The sequence below is a fragment of the Marmota monax genome, unplaced genomic scaffold, assembly GCF_021218885.2.
Source record: "Marmota monax isolate L192 unplaced genomic scaffold, Marmota_monax_Labrador192_F-V1.1 WCK01_AAM20220418_F8-fsc01075, whole genome shotgun sequence".
Classification (NCBI taxonomy): Eukaryota; Metazoa; Chordata; class Mammalia; order Rodentia; family Sciuridae; genus Marmota; species Marmota monax.
In genome coordinates, this window is record NW_026693478.1 from 1 (window position 1) to 12,405 (window position 12,405).

The window sequence follows — 12,405 nt, forward strand, 5'->3', positions numbered from 1 at the left end:
ATGCCGCTGCCTTACCTCGCGGGAAGAACGAGGCTGCGGCCGGGAACGAGGCCGCGGCCAAAGTCGCTGCCACCACCACCCTGACTACCACCCCCACGCCGACCCCCACGCCGACCCCCACGCCGACCCCCACGCCGACCCCCACGCCAACCCCCACGCCAACCCCCACGCCTTACCTCGTGGGAAGAACGAAGCGGCTGGGAACGAGGCCGCGGCCGGGAATGAGGCCGTGGCCGGGAACTGTTAAAGGCAAATTAAACTTCACCATTGTAATTCCAAGCCTTTTAAAGACAGGAAGTTGATATCTTAACTGTTTTCAAATTATTCAAGAAGATTCTGAGCTGTAAAACAGAGAGAATTTGGCTTGTAAAAAAAAAAAAGAATATACAAGAGCAGTTTTTGACCTAGAGGGAGGGTACCTGTGTGTTCTACAGATTATTCCATTAGCATCACATGAAGAAACTTATGAACTACGTATTTTGGAGAAATGAATTTTAATAAATTTTATACTAAGACAAAGAATGAAGATTATTAGAAGCTCTTCTCTGAAGAGTGAAAATAATTTCCTGAAAATGACTAAGATTATAAAATAATTTGGAAGACAAGGCCACTAGCAACTGAAAAGCATTATTTCATTGTATTGAATAATAGGATATAAAATTCCAATCCATTGAGATGACTATGGAGAGGAAATAGGGAAGGAACAGAGAAATCTAGGTATCATAGTTATTATATCATTTTAAATTGGAAAGTGGGAGAGAAATTCATGAGGGAAGATGAACTAGGCAGACACAATCATCCAGGAGGCCAGAAGTTTTATTCAGCTTTTTCACCACTGTGACTAAAAGACCTGACCAGTGTAATTGTAGAGGAGGAAATACTTAATTTGAGGGCTCATGGTTTCAGAAGTCTCAATCCACAGACAGCAGGCTTTATTCCTCAGGGCTCCAGGCATGGCTGAACAACATGGCAGAAGAGTGTGGCAGAGAGAAGCAACTCACATGATAATCAGAAAGCAAAGAAGGAGAGATTTCCACTTTCCAAATACAAATATATACCCAAAAGCCATGCACCCAGTACCCCACCTCCTCCAGCCACACTCCACCTGCCTTCAGTTACCACTCAATTAATCCCACCAGAAGATTAATTCACTATGGGGTTAAGGCCCTTATGATAGTCATTTCTTCTCTGAACCTCCTTGCATTGTGTCACATCTAAACCATAACAACAGAGCACTTAGTGTAACCAATTCCAATCTGATTGTAAGGGAGAAAGAGGTCAATTTAAAGACACTAGCAAAGTAGTCAATGTGAAGTGTAATAATGATGAACTTAGCCATTTCATATGGTGGTGAAAAGTCCACAGAGTAGATTAATAATGAAGGTAGAGCCATCTGTTCACAAGTCAATGCCTCAGAACAAATTTGTTAGGAATGTCTTAATGCTATGAACTTGAGGGAACTATCACAGGAGCACCCAGAAATCCAACCACCTTACCATTAACTGTACTACTACAAAGAAGTCTTCAAAGAACAGAATATGCAAACACTATCAGTAGCTTTTCTTTAAGAGACGTTTCTGTGTGTATGTGTAATATGAAAAAACGTTAAAAGCAAATCACTAAGCTTATATTTGAAATAAAAAGAAATAAAACTTCTGCATCTGGAAGTAAAAATAGCCATTGGCACCTTTCTTGGTTATAAGTACAATAAGTCAGTTATAACGAAGGTGGTGATAGAAGTGAGTTTGGTTCCCTGGGATATCCTTTCCTCTCCATGATGCCTTACATCGGTTACACAACTGATGTTTTGAATGTTTTCAGCTCTCATTTATAATCTTACATTTTAGAAAATACCAGAAAATGGAAACATTCAAATGCTCAGATAATATGGATTAAGCTATGTATATGCTAGAGATATATGAAGACAGAATGAAAATGCATAAAAAGCAAATATGTTTAATCTTCCTAACTATTAAGAAGATGCAAAGTAAGATATATATGAGATAAATCAGCAGAATAATTCACACATATGCACTCACAAAAATATTAAAAAAATAATACTCAAATGAATCCAAATATTCACTCTGTAGAACTACTATATTGATGAGAGGCTCATCTTTAATTCCTAAAGTGCAAATTACTTGTGGTTTCTTATCCTTTTCACCTCATATTTTATTTAAGAGAATCAAAATAGTAACAGCAATGCACAACAAATACCAAATAACCAAACAAACTGAATCTATTCTAATATAATTTTAAGAGAAAAATATTATTATATCACATTTTTTTTTCATTTTTCTTGTGATGAAAAGGCTAGAAGCAATACACTTTATTTTATTCAGGCATATAAGGGCAAAATAATATATAATACACAGAAAATGACAAAATACTCAACTTGTTATCTTAACCTCCTAGGACTTCTAGGCATACTTAGCTCTTAAAATGAATTTTAATTTTTCACAAGTGTCCTGGAAAAATGTGTTCCTAAAAAGACAAATTTCATAATTAAAATAAATAGTACTACACAGAAAAGGAGGAAACAAAGCAAGAGTTTCTGGACATATGTTATTTAGATAATTAAAGTTTGTTAGCAATTTTTTAAAGGTCATCTTTGACATTAATAAAACTAAAAAAATTTTTTCTATTATCAGTGAGATTTTTAGGAAGTTGATAGAGTGATTTTTATGTGCATGCATAGTTTTTCTCAGCACCTTATCATTGTACAGAAATAAAATTTCATTAAAGTGAGTTTTATTGTTTTTGTCAAATAAAGTAAAATAAAACAAAAATATACACTACATCAGCATCGATGTGCTCTGAAATGCATTTGGTGGATGTGAGAAAAATCAATTTAATGCATTGTATTAACATCTGAAAAAAACCTTAGAAATTTTAAAACCTTTTTATTCAATATTAAATTTTACAATTTTGTTATTAAAATTAATGTTATTTATTTATTTCTATAGTGCCTAAAGGAAGTAATATTGGACTATCATTCTCTATCAGCTGTTTGTTTTGATAATGCAGTTAAATAAAACATCCTGAAGTAATTTGGGAGCACAGAGCTCCTAATGATAACCCCAAACTAATTTCCACACTGCTTCTGCTATCATTTTTTTCCAGTTGCTTCTTACTATAACTATTCTAATAATAGATATTTTCTTACTGTTTTCTAAGAGCATTTCCCAGATTTGAAAAGAAATACTAATAGGAAACACTCCCCTACCCTATAATGACCCAGATATGTGGTAGAAATTTCTGATATTAAATAGGTAATTAAGAATATTTACCTCCTGATATAAAGAAAAACAGCAGATTTGAAAGTTTAGATTTTCATTTCTCAAAAGTGTAATTAAATACCACCAACAATTTTATGTTAAATTTTTAAGAAATTTTCTAGTCTTCTACTCAAACCTAATAGACATATAGTAATACTAACTTCAAATTCTTGATAACTTAAAAGACAGTGGAATGAATTTGACATAATTTTCCTATGTACATATATGAAAATACTTAAGTAAATCTCATCATTATGTCCATCCACAAGAAAGGGGTCCTAATTAAAATATGATATAATCTATCCATGTATAATTTTATCCAATTGGATTCTACTTTCATGTACAAATAGAAAAGAATCAATTTTTAAAACAGACATGAAGAATCTTTTATTTTTAAAAGAATAATTAAATTGGAAGTCCTTATGTCAAATATTTCTGCTTTTCAAAATAACTTTTTAAAATTTTGCTATGCATTTTTTCTGATTATTTGCATTTTTCATAGACTAATTATAAAACTATTTTTAACATATTGAGTATTATATTTGCAAAATCTATGCTTTTCATTTTGATTTGTGCCTTATTGTCTTGAGTATGAATGTGGATATCTAAATTTCATTTTTATAAGCTCTGTAACTTTTGCTTTATGATTTATCTATTAATTGCTATTTTTAGAAAATTTTACCATTGCTTGTATTAACAATGCATTTTTTTTATTTTTCTCTCAATGATGTTCTTCCCCTTTTCCTAAACAATTCTATTTGAGTATTTACTTTGATTATCTTCGTGAAGTAATACACTGACATATTATTTTCATCTATAAGAGAGTAGATTATCCAACAATTTATTTATTTATTGGACACATATAAATTATACATATGTATGGGGTAGCTGTGATTTTTTAAAATGCATTCTATAGTGCTAAAACTAAGGTAACAATATATTATTCCTGTGTGGCGAAAACATTAAAAATTCTTTCTTCTACATTTTTGGAAACACATAGTCCATCATTATCAAATATAGTCCCCCTTGCTTTTGTTACAATCACAGAGATTACTTCTCCTAACTACAACTTAGTACCCATTGATCAAATTTTGCCTATCTTTCCCTACCCCTTACTCTCCCCCTAACTTCTGTTAACCACTATGTTCCTAAAAATTTCTGAGATCCCATTTTCTAGATTCTATATATACATAATACCACATGGTATTTGTGTTCTGTAGTCAACTTCCTTACTTAATATAATAACCTCAACCCATTTTAAAAAACAATAGGACTTTAAACTTTTTGAATGCTGAATAATATTTTATCATATATGTATATATACACACACTCACACTTATAAACAAATAGTTTGAATTATATATATATATATATATATATATATATATAGTATGCAATCTATAGATACAATATGTACACTATATATAGTGTATCTATAGTGTATCTATATAATGTATACTCTATTTTATATATATATATATATATATATATATATATATATATATATACTATATTTATACATAATAGGTGTGTGTATGAATACATACACATATATGTCTCCCCATAGAAATTTTATATTTATAAACACCCACACACATCCCTCCAAAATTCTTTGTTTATTTATCAGCTGTTGGACACTTAAGTTTTTTCCCTATATGGCTATTTTTAACAATGCTGCAATAAACATGGAAGTGGAGATATCTTATTGACATATTGATTTCCAATACTTTTTATATATGACCAGTAATGGGATTGCTAGATAATATTATAGCTGTATTTAAACATTTTTTGGAAAAGTTGACACTATTTTCCAAAATAGTTATATTAATTTACATTACTACAAACCATATTTAAGATTCTTTTCTTTTTTTTCCTTCATAGGCAGCATTTGTTAACTTTTTGTTTGTTTGCTTGTTTGATTTTTTTCTTGTTCTAAGTGCATTATAATTATACACAATGTTGGGATTCATTTTGATATAATTATATAAGGATTAAATATGATTTCTTCCAATTCAGTTCCTCGTACTTACCTTTTGCCTTCATTGCTCCTTCATCTTGTTCCCTTAATTCTACTGGTCTTTCTTGTTATTTATTGTTTTTTTTTTTTAAACTACTTCATTATGGATACACACAAAGGCACAGTTCACTGTAGTTTAATCATATATATAGATGGGACTCTTTAGTCAGATTCATTTCACCATTTTTTTTTGTTTTGTTTTGTTTTCTTCTCCCTCCTCTCCTCCTCTCAATTTCCTCTCTCTTCTCCACTAATCTCTGTTCTATTATCAAGGAATTTCTCCTACACTTCTCTTTTGTTCTTCATTATGGTCTACCTTCTGCATAGGAGTGAAAATATTTGATCCTTGACTGTCTAAGTCTGGCTTATTTCAGTTACCATTATGTTCTTCATTTATCAGCAAATGCCATAATGCCATTCTTCTATTTTTCATTGAAATATTTTTTAATTTGTTATAATTAATTTTACATGACAGCAGAAAGCATTTTGACACATTGTACACAAATGAAGCACAACTTCTCACTCCCCTGGCTCTACATGGTGCAGACTCACATCAGTAGTGTAATCATACATGTATATAGGGAAATAATGTCCATCTCATTCCACTGTCCTTCCCCATTCACATACCTACTACCCTTCCCTCACTCCCCTCTGCATAATCCAAAGTCCCTTCATTTTCCCTACCCCCTCTCCATAATGAGTCAGCATCCAATTATCAGAGAAAACATTCAACCTTTGGTTTGGGGGTTTGGCTTATTTCACTTAGAATGATATTCTTCAGCTTGTACAAAAGTCATAATTTCCTTCTTCTTTAAGACTGAGTAATATTCCACTTTTATATATAGCACATTTTCTTTATACATTCATCTATTGAAGGGCATGTATGTTGGTTCCATAGTTTAGCTATTGTAAGTTGAGCTGCTATGAACATTGATGTGACTGCACCACTGTAGTATGCTGATTTTAAGTCCTTTGAGTATAAACCAAGCAGTATGATAGCTGGGTCAAATATTGGCTCTATTCAAAGTTTTCTGAGGAATCTCCATACAGATTGTCATAATGTTTGCATCAATTTATGGTCTACCTTCTGCATAGGAGTGAAAACATTTGTTGAAGAGACTATCTTTTCTCCAATGCATGTTTTTGACACCTTTGCCTAGAATGAGATAACTGTATCTATGTGGGTTGGTGTCTGTGTCTAAGATTTCATCTGATTGCTCTGGAGAAAATAATATGTTGTCTTTGTAACTATTGCTCTACAGTATAGTTTAAGTTCTGATATAGTGATGTAACCTGCTTCACTCTTCCTGCTAAAGGCTATTGTAAATGGGGTAGTTTTTCTCATTTCCATAGGGTATATAAAGAACTCAAAAAGCTAAGCACCAACAAAACTCAAATAGCCCAATCAATAAATGGGCCAAGGACTTGAACAGACACTTTTGAGAAGAGGATATACAATTAATCAACAAATATATGAAAAACATATTCATCATCTTTAGCAATTATAGAAATTCAAATAAAAAATACTCTAAGATATCATCACACTGCAGTAAGAATGGCAGCTATTATGCATTCAAACAACACTAATAATTGGCGAGGATGTAGGACAAAAGGTATACTCACACTGCTGGTGGGGCTGCAAATTGGAGAAGCCAATATGGAAAGCAGTATGGAGATTCCTTGGAAAACTGGGAAAGGAACCATCATTTGACCAAGCTATCCCTCTCCTCAGTCTATGCCAAAGAACTTAAGAACAGCATACTACAGGGACACAGCCACATCAATGTTTATAACAGCACAATTCACAATAGCTAAACTGTGGAACAAACCTAGATGCCCTTTAGTAGATGAGTGAAATTTTTAAAAAGTGGCATATATACACAATGGAATTTTATTCAGCAATAAAAGAGAATAAAATCATGGCATTTGCAGATAAATCAACAGAGTTAGAGAGGTTAATGTTAAGTGAAGTTGGCCAGTCCAAAAACAAAAAACAAATGCCGAATGTTTTCTGTGCTATAAGGAGGCTGATGCATAGTGCGGTACATAGGGGGATCATGGGAGGAATAGATGAACTCTAGGTAGGGCAGAGGGGTGGGAGGAAAAAGGAGAGGGCAGGGGCTTAGCAAGGATGGTGAAATGTAATGGACATCATTATCCAAAGTACATGTATGAAGACACAAATTGGTATCAATATACTTTTTATACAACCAGAGATATGAAAGCTTGTGCTGTTTATGTGTAATAAGAATTGTAAGGCATTCCAAGATCATTTATTTAAAAAAAACACAATAAAAAAGATAGAAACTCTGCATTTACTACAAGAAAATAGAGGCTCAATACTCCGATATATTTGCACAGGCACCAACTTCCTTAACAAGATTCCTAAAGTGCAAGAAAATTTTTTATAACTGTTGTTTTTACTGAAATGCAGGTTTTGTGGTATTGATTAGCATTTTTCTGATGATTAAAGATGATAAGTATTGTTTTCAGAAGGCTATTGGTCATTCTTATATCTTCTTTTGAGAAATATAAATTTATGCATATTGCCAATGTTTAAATTTTTGCTATGGATTTGTTTGAGAATCTTCATACATTCTGGATATGAATTCATTAGAAGTTGTAGATTTGCAAATATTTTCTAATTCTATTTTCTCCAATCTATTCTTTGCTTTGTTTGCTATGCAGGGGCTTTTTAGTTTTTTCTATTTTTACTTCTGCTTTCTATTTTTGCATGGTTTTATCAAAATAAGAAATAAAAGAAAATATTGCCCATCTTAATGTTATAAATCATTTATTCTATGCTTACTTTTAGATGTTTCTTAGTTTCAGTTTCTTCAAACTGAAACAGTTTCATGAATAAGAATAATACATAAGTGGCCATAAAACTTGGAAAGCATAAATATAAAGATCAATTTGAAATTCTCTAATATTGTAAACTTGGTGAATTCGTATGACTCACCATGTTTATATGACTAATATAAAGAATTAAAACCAAAATAATTGAAATGTTACTATAGTAATATATTAAGAAACAGGTGTTTTAAAAAGTTACAAAATGGGTTATCAAAAATTTAATATGCAGATCCACCTTGCTGACCTGCAGTGGAGCCAGGGCCCAGGGTAGGCCCAGGTCCATCCCACCACTGGAAGACCCCTGCAGGATCTCAGTACCAATTCTGCCCACCTGCAGACCTCTGCTGGAGCTCAGGCCTGGCTCAGATCTGCTCATTGACCTGTGTGGGAGCCAGCCTAGCCTGGGCCCATCCTGCCACCTACAGATCCCTCAGAGCTCAGGCCCCTCCAGTGACCTGTGTGGGAGCCCAGGCCCAGCAAAAGCCTGAATATGGACCCACCACCTCCTAGGAGCCCAGGTTTAACCCAATTCCATCTTGACACACTGAAGCCATCCCCACAGCCTTCCACATGCAGTAGCCTCTACCTTGGGACAACAGACAGGTTTAGAAGCAGCTGCATCTCAGAGCAGTAATCCCAAAGACAGTGTGAGGTCCACCTTTTCAGCTCCATCTCTGAAAGACATTGCATTCATATTGGGGCACCTCCACTGCCATCTCAAGGTACCTCCTACATTGCTGTACAAACTTACTACAGATATAAACTAAGACACTTTATAATAAAAATGTGTAGCATACAGAATAAGAGGAGAATCTTGAAGGCTGCAAGTAAGAGGAATCAGATCACATATAATGGGAGACCAATTTGTATATCAGCAGATTTTTCAACCCAGATCCTCAAAGGAAGAAAATCCTGAAAAAATATATACCAACATCTGAAAGAAAATGGATGTCAACCAAGAATCTTATATGTAGCAACATTAAGCTTAAGATTTGATGATGAAATAAAAATCTTTCATGATAAACAAAAGTTAAAAGAATTTACAAGTAGAAAGCTACACTAAAGAACATCTTTGGCAAAATATTCCGTGAAGAGGAATTAAAAACAACAATGAAAATCAGTGAAGGGTGGTATTAAACTAAAGGAAAAACTAATCAAAGGAGAAACCAAGTTAAGTTAAATACCATAAATAAACAAAAATGTCAGGGAATACAAATCATGTCTCCATAATAACCGTTAATATTAATGGCTTAATAAAACCCATCAAAAGACATAGACTGGCAGATTGGATTAAAAAAAAAAAAAAAGACCAGCAACATGCTGCCTCCAAGAGTCTCATCTCATAAAAAAGACTTCCACATATTAAAGGTGAGAGTTTGGGAAAAAACATACACTCACATGGATGATGGAAGAGAGCAGGGGTTTCCATCCTCATATCAAATGAAGTGGACTTCAAGATAAAGTTAATCAAAAGGGATAAAGAAGGTTATTTCAAACTGCTTAAGAGAACCATTCATCAACAAAACATAACAATAATAAATTTATATGCTCCAAATAATGGAGCATCTACATTCATTAAACATACTCTTGTTAAGGTCAAGAATCAAATAGACCACAATACGATAATTCTGGGTGACTTTAACACACCTCTTTCACTACTGGATAGATCTTCCAAACAAAAGCTGAACAAAGAAACTATAGAAATCAATAACACAATAGATAACTTACACTTAACTGAATATATATATATATATATATATATATATATATATATATATATATGTATATAATATTTCATCCTTCAATAGGTGAATAAACTTTCTTCTCAGCATCACACGGATCTTTCTCTAAAATAGACCATATATTATGCCACAAAGCAACTCTTAGCAAATACAAAAAAGCAGAGATACTAGCTTGCATCCTATGTGACAATAATGGAATGAAGTTAGAAATCAATGATAAAATTAAAAAATAAAAGCTTCTCCAACACCTGAAACTAAATGATATGCTATTGAATAAATAATGGGTTGCAAAAGACATCAAGGAGGAGATTAAAAAATTATTAGAGGTGAATGAGCACACAGATACAATGTGTCAAAAACTCTGGGACATTGTGAAGGAAATTCTAAGAGGAAAGTTCATTGAATGAAATTCATTTCTTAAAAGAAGAAAAAGTTAACAAATAAATGACTCAACATTACATCTCAAAGCCCTACAAAAAGAAGAACATATCAACACCAAAAGTAGAAGAAGAGAGGAAATAATTAAAATCAGAGAGAAAATAATTTAAACACAATTATATATTTGATGAAATATCACAAAAGACTCTAAAGAAATACCAAGATAATTAGGAAATATTTTGAAAATTCAATAAAATAGAAAAAAAATAGAAAATCTTGAATGCATAAAAAAAATTTCTAGAAACATATGATTTGCCCAAATTGAATCAAAATGATATATACAATTTAAGCAGATCAATTTCAAGTGATAAAATAGAAGACACAATCAGAAGCTTACCAACCAACAAAGCCAGGACCAGATGGATACACAGCTGAGTTCTACAAGATCTTTAAAGAAGGACTAACATCAATACTCTTCAATTTATTTAAGAAAATAGAAAAAGAGGGAACACTTCCAAACTCATTCTATAAGGCCAATATCACCCTGATTTCCAAAATAGGAAAAGATACATGAAAGAAGGACATCTTCAGATGAATATCTCTAATGATCATAGATGCAAAAATTCTCAATAAAATTCTCCAAATCCAATACAAAAACATATCAAAAACACAGTACACCAGGAACAAGTAAGTTTCATTGTCAGAGTCCAGCTCGGCAGGGGGTCTCAGGAGAGAATGGATGGGGAGGAGTGGGCAAAAGGTGGAGGAAAAAGGAGGAGAAACAACACAGACACAAGAGTGAAGGTGTTGAATCTGATCCTTTACTTCTGAAGTTAATCATATATACTTTTCATTTTGGCATGGTCACAGTATTTTGTGGTTATAAACCAGGAATCATTATTCAAAGAAACAAAATTTTACATAGCTACAATTAGATAAGAAAAAGGTATCTTGGCTTATGCATAAGAAAGTACATATTCTTTATGTTCATAACCAATATTGTTAATGGTCTTTCCCTGGGAGAACATATTTGAGCAAAACAATTCGAGTTCTGCTCTTTAAAATAAAATCAGCACAAAACATCCAATGACAGCTTTGCAAACATTATGTGAGCTATACAATTAGCTGTTCTTTTTTCACTAGCAAGTTGGCATAAGATTCACAGAAACTTCATAGTAACAGCCTAAGTGACAAAAAGTCATTAATATTTGGGGACATGAAAACTAAGTGTTCAATCCTACTCTTCCAATATTGCATGGTATCTTTTAGAAAAATCATGCTATCATAATTATGAAAATTCTCTCAATGATATCTGCAGAGATCTGACTTAGATCTTATTATTCCCCCTTGACTATCTATAAATCAGATTTCTGCCAGAGGTATAACTGCCCTTGGACAGAGCTGAAGGCAAGAGAAGCCCAAGAATGACTGTGTTGACTTTAGCCAACTGTGAGCCACAGGCCAGTGAGTTTGGGACTTGTGTTTTATCCTAGCTGCACTCAGCTTTGAGGATTAAATTCTTGCCATCTTCTCAGTGGTTGCAACAGATTAAAAGAGCTCCTATGAGATTTGGCTGCAGTACAATGGTTGAGTTACATGAGCTGGAAAATTTGTAAAATAGCATCAATTGTAAATTTGGAACAGTATTCATTGGTTTTAAGGTCTTATTTTTTATAATTCAGAAGAGAAAATGAATGGGTTCTGTAATTTTATTTTTTATTGGTTCTTGCAAAATTTAGCTGACATATTTATGACAAATATTGTCTAGAATATTTGATATCCTATGCAATATTTTACAATTTGGTGCTTTGAGCATTTATTAATAATAGTTTCTAAATTATAGAAACAATTTAAAAAAAATGACAAGAGGGTAAAGCAGGCCAGTGTTTATTCTTTGATTTGAAACAAACTAAAACTTTCATTTTACCAATTTTTTTTTATGAAATTGCAAAGACTAAGTGTTATCACTATGAACAGTTATTATTGCTAAATGTAAAGAAATAGGCTCTAGTTTTTGAATGTGACAAATTTTCTAAAGTGGTATAAATTCAAACAATATATTAATAAAATAGATGGATTACAATCTAGTCATGATATTGCACTCACTTCCCCTCCATAACAATTCTATTTGGGA